The sequence below is a fragment of the Zingiber officinale genome, chromosome 9A, assembly GCF_018446385.1.
Source record: "Zingiber officinale cultivar Zhangliang chromosome 9A, Zo_v1.1, whole genome shotgun sequence".
In the NCBI taxonomy this organism is placed as follows: domain Eukaryota; kingdom Viridiplantae; phylum Streptophyta; class Magnoliopsida; order Zingiberales; family Zingiberaceae; genus Zingiber; species Zingiber officinale.
In genome coordinates this window covers 4,080,604-4,086,603 of record NC_056002.1, presented here as the reverse complement: position 1 = coordinate 4,086,603, position 6,000 = coordinate 4,080,604, and positions in this window count along the sequence as shown.

The following is a 6,000-nucleotide window of genomic DNA, read 5'->3' as shown; positions in this document are numbered from 1 at the left end:
TATTTAAAATATCAATTTAGACTTCTATAATTTTTTTAGATATTTTGATTATCATATGCAAAGTTTCTTGATTTTTTAATTTGGTCCTTCAATTTTTCATTTTCATCTTTTAATTTATCATACATTTCTAAGAGACATGTATTTACAAAGATTGTTTTTAATTCAAAAACTTCCTTTTTCAAATTTTTTTTTTTTATTTTAGCTGACAAAATAATCTAGTCATAGATTTAATATCTGAATATAATTAGTCAGGGGTAGTAAACATACCTCACTTACCAGATATGTTCTGAAGTTTGTTTCTTCCTCCTCACTACAACTTTCTTCTGAGGAGCTTCCCCCTTTGTTTATGCTCTCCTCCTGATGACTTTTTATCAGTGCAAGTCCAGCGTACTCCTCCAAATCAGATTATGATAACGAGTCATCCCAAGTCGCCTTCAGATTTTTGTACTTTGTTGTTGTACTTGATCCTTGCTTATTGTCCTTCTTCTTCATCTTTGGACAGTCCTCCTTGATGTGTCTTTCTTCATTACAGTTATAACATCTTATATTCGCCTTGCTCTTCTTTTCTTTGCTTGCACTTGATTAAACTTATTAGTTCTAAAAAATTTCTTAAATTTTCTTACCATATATGATGTTTCATCATTGTCGAGGGAAGTGTTGGCGTCTGATTCGTCCTTCTTGACTTTTAAAGTAATATTGTTTGATTTTTCTACTTCCTGAGAATCTACACAGTGAGACTCGTGAAGTTCAAAAGTTGAAGATAAATTTTCAAGAGTACTTGCCTCGAGGTCCTTAGAGATATAGTAAGCATCTACTAAGATTGACCACCCTTGTGTTCTCGGGAAAGCATTAAGTGCATACCTTAAGGAGTCACGATTTGTTACCTTTCTCTGAGGTTGTTGAGCTGGGTGAACAGGTCTTTGATCCTTGCATGGAGTTAAGCTACCTTCTCTCCCTTGTTTATTGAGAGGTTCGTCAGTTGGTTTCGGAGGATGTCTTGCTTTGCCAGTTTAGCTTCCAAAGTATTTTCGTGAAGCTCTAGGAATTTCTCCCATAGATTTTTGGAGGAGTTGTATCTTCTGATCCGGCTGATCTCCTGGGCAGAAGAATACTAAGCAAATAGAACTCTGCTTTTCCATTAGCCACAAAGTTAGCTTGCTCCTTCTTCGTCCATGTGTACTCTCCTTTCTCGGTTTCGTACTGATCCGTAGGTGCTATAAAATTATATTTTATAATTAATAAAATTTCAAAGTCGATTTTGAAAATTACCTCCATGCGCTTCTTTCACGTTGCGAAGTCTCCCTCAAATTTCAGTGGATAGATGCTGGATCCGGTCATTTCTTTTGCTTCGGATGGCGGTTAGTTCTTCTGAAGCGAGCCTAGCTCTGATATCATTTGTTAGGACCTGTGCGACCGACAAGAGGGGGTGAATTGCTCTTCAAAAAGAAAATGAAACATTTCTCGATATTTTGAATTATGAAAGCACTTGTATAAAAAGAATTGATAAACTAATTAAAAGAAAGAGACTACTGATTTTACTTGGTTACAACTGAGAAGATTGTTAATTTAAGACTTTGAAGCACTAATCAAATTCTCCTTTCGTCGTAGGTGGAGAAGTCTCTTACAAGCATTGGAAGCACACAATCAAAACAGTAGAATACTAAAGAAACTCGTGTACAAGTGATTCTGAACTACTGGATCAGAGTTATATTTATAGTCCTAATCCAGGTACTTGGAAGGGTTCTGGGCACCTGGGTGTAGATAAACTTTTATCCATGGCGCAACGGATGGTGACAGTGTGGCAAACTATAAGTTTTGTGGTTCGAGCACCCAGATCTGACTGAACCAGCCCATGACTAGGGCTCGCACCCAAGGCGCCCTGGCTACCCCGGGTGATCCAGGCACCCAGAATAACTTCTGACACTCGGACCAAAGTCAACTCTCAATTGACTTTTTGTCCAGAACTTCTACTTCGGTTCCGCTCGCTTGGGTGATTTCGACTATCCGGAATAGGGCTCACCCGAACTTCTACTTCTCAATTGATTTCTCTTAGAGAGTTAACCAAAAATATCTGGTCAGGAGAATCTTTCGAGCCAGCGAATGACTGCCCGGATGACTTCCACAAGAGCCAAGATGTACCTCTTGGAGTATATACTTCATGTCCTCCGGGCCCACATATTTGAGCAGTGGCTTTAAGAAATATCTCTTATAGAGTTAGTCTCCAATCAGGGTGAATCATCCGACCCTCTTCTTTAAGAGTCACGCTGCTTCCTGGTCGGCCGGAGTGTTACCCGATCGGAGGAATTCAATCAGCGGCGTTCTCCAGTTGCTCGAGAAAACCACTCCCTCCATCCAATTGATGTGTGCCACCAATGAAACCTGTTCGATCGGTTGGTTGATCACGACCGGGGATAAAGAACTAGCTAACTTAGACAGTTCGTCTGCTGCTGGATTGTCCGACCGTGGGATCTTTTGCACAGTGACCTCTTGAAAATTTATCTTCAATTTCTTGAAAGCTTCTGCATATAACTTGAGTCGGGAGCTGCTAATCTCGAACATCCCTGACAATTGTTTGGCAACCAACTGAGAGTCCGAGTGAATAATAACTTTTGTGACTCTGACATATCGTGCTGCCTGTAAGTCAGCTATCAAGGCTTCATACTCGATTTCGTTGTTGGTGGCCTTATAATCCAGTCGGACGGAAAGTCGAATTCAGTCTTCCCGTGGTGAAATGAGCAAAATGTCGATCCCACTGGCTTGTCGGGTGGACGAATCGTCAACATATATTCTCCAAGTTGCTTCTGGCTCGATGTTCTAGACTTTTGTGACAAAATCAGTAGGGATGACAATTTCACCCGAACCCGATGGAGGATCCGACATCTGACCCGAATGGAGGAGGGTATAGAGGGATTATCAATACCCGATACCCGACCCGAATACCCGATTAGATAATATATATATATATTAAAGAAAATTTTCTTTTTCTAAAATTAACTTACTATTTTAATTGATATTAGGAGGAAACTATATAGATGTTTAATCTATTTTTTAATTATATATATAATTTTTAATAGGTTGTTAATTTTAATATATTTTTGTTGAATGATAATAGTTGGATAGAAAGAAGAAAATTTATAACTATAGAAGATATCCGATCATTTAATGAGTATGGGTATACCCATCGGAGATCCTATACCCGATGAGTATAGGGACGGGGGATATAGAATCCGACCCGAACCCGACCCATTGTCATTCCTAAAAATCAGCCAAGACCTGAGTTTTGATCGTCGTTCGGTATTGATATTGGATGTCAAACTCGCTTAGTTTGACTGTCCATTTGATTAGTTGTCCGGACGCCTCTGGGTTGAGGAGGACTCTTCCCAAGGTACTGTTGGTCATGACGATGATCGGATGAGCGAGGTAGTACGGGCGGAGTCTCCGAGCGGCAAGTACCAAAGCGTAAGCTAACTTTTCCAGACCAGTATAGCGGGATTCGGCGTCTTTCAATATATGGATTAAAAAGTACACGGGTTGTTGTTCATGGCCGTTTTGCTTGACTAATGCCGAGCCGACCGCATACTTTGTGGACGACAAATAGATCCAAAGCGACTCCTCGGCACTCGATTTAGCTAACACAGGCAAGGAGTTGAGATACTCCTTGAGATCCTCCAACACCAGGTCGCACTCCACGTCCCACTGGAATTTTGTTGCTCAACGCATCACCTTGAAGAACGATAGACTCCAATCGAATGACCTGGATATGAATATGGATAATGTTGTGATCCGTCCGGTCAGCAGTTGGGCCCCTTTCAAGCTATGAGGCGGGGCATGTTTTGCAGTGCCTTTACCTTACTCGGATTTGCCTCGATACTATTGGATCGTAGAGTTCGATAAAGGGAGGGGGGTGAATAGCGATCTTTAAGAATTTGAAAATCAATTCGAGTACGCAGCGGAAATAAGGAAAGTAAGGGCAACGCTAATACAACCAATTTTACTTGGTTCAGAACCTTCGTTGACTCCTACTCCAAGGCCCGCATTCGTCGAGTGCTTTCGTTGGGCAATTACTAATAATTCGTAAAAATGATTACAAAATAAGTACAGGAATTATTAAACAAATTTCGACAACAAGAAAAAGGAAATGAGTTGCAGGTTATCGGAGAAGCTTCGCAGTGTTGCAGGAGCAGAGCGCAATAGAGCAGTCGTAGAAGAAGTTGTTGTCAGTAGCTCTGGAGGAAGACTCCTTTTATAGGAGTGCTCCGAGTACCCGAAAGGCGCCCAGATCCCTTTCGAGCGCTCGGACTGTGACGTCGGTCCGACCAATCAGGGCGCTCCATGTTTGCGACGAGATAGACTTTTGCCTTCCGAGCGCCCGGACCACCATCCAGAAACTCATTTTTCTACAAGAAAATGTTAGTCCGAGATAAAATAAAAGTTATACTACCCTGCAAAATAAAGTGTTAGTACAATTATATTCAAATAGAGTATTAATTAGATTTTGTCTCACCGAGATCAGAATCTAGTCACGATCTAAACTTAGATTTCCAAAATTATTCTAAGTTAGATCAATGCCTAAGTTCCCTAACCAGGAACGCGTCCTCACCAAGTCACTCCCCTCTAGTGACTTACCTTAACTTACCTGCTAAACATCCGGTCAGCTTGTCGACCTGTCTGGACTTCGTGCCAGCTATTCGGGCAGCCCCTCGACCTAGCTGGACTTCGTGCCAGACATCCGGTCAGTCCGTCGACTTGTCTGGACTTCGTGTCAGCTATCCGGTCAACCCGTCGACCTAGCCGGACTTCGTGCCAGCTATCCGGTCGGCCCGTCGACCTAGTTGGATTTCTCCTGCACACTTAGTCAAAGTGTTAGATCACAATGAAACTAACTTAACCTACTTTGTCATTCATTAAAATCTGAGTTAGACCGTTAGTACTAACCGCACCAACAAATATCCCGTTTGGTGATGATATATCCGAGGAAGTGTCCACTCTTAGCTCCGAACAGACACTTGCTCGGGTTCAGCTTCATCCCATATGTCCTCAAGGTTCGGCATGTTCCTTCGACATCTACACATAGATCAGCAATTCGGACTGACTTTATTAATATGTCGTCGACGTATACCTCCAAGTTACAGTCGATCTACTTCCAAAACACTTTGTTCATGAGCCTTTGGTAGGTGACGTCGGCGTTCTTCAATCTGAACGGCATGACGTTGTAGTAGAATGTTCTATCGACCATGATAAAGCTCACCTTTTACTATTCTTCTTTAACGAGCGGCACTTGGTGGTAGCTCTGATATGCGTCGAGCATGCAGATCAGCTCGTAGCCCGTCGTAGAATCCACCATCTGGTCTATCTGGGGCAGTGGATAGAAATCCTTCGGGCACGCTTTATTCAAGTTGCGGAAGTCGATGTGCACCCGCCATTTGTTTCCTGGCTTGGAGACCAGCATGACATTGGCGAGCCAGCTCGGGAACTGGATTTCCCGGATGTAGCCAGCCTCCAGTAATTTCTCTATTTCTACCAGGATGATCGGGTTCTGCTTCATGCTGAAGTCCTTCTTCCGCTGCTTCACAGGGTGGGCGTCTGATCGGATATGAAGCTCATGTTGGGCGACACTCGGCGAGATTCTAGAGAGCTCGTGGGTCGACTAGGCGAATACATCATGGTTATGCCTAAGACAGGCAGACAGTTTTGCCTTTTTTTCTCATTCTCCAGATCGATGACAATGAAGGTGGTTGCTTCCGACTGGCTCGGGTGGATCTGGACCTCCTCCTTTTCTTCATAAATCAACGTAAGGGTCTTCTCAATGATGGTGTTTACCTCTAGACGTAGGTTTTTCCGAGCAGTCCTCACTTCTTATCTGACCATCTCGACGTTTCATCGCCAAACGACTAATTGATCACCTTTGACTTCTCCCACCTTGTCATCTACTGAGAACTTAATCTTCTGGTAGTAGGTGAATACTACTGCTTGGAACTCGTTGAGGGTCAGTCGGCCTAA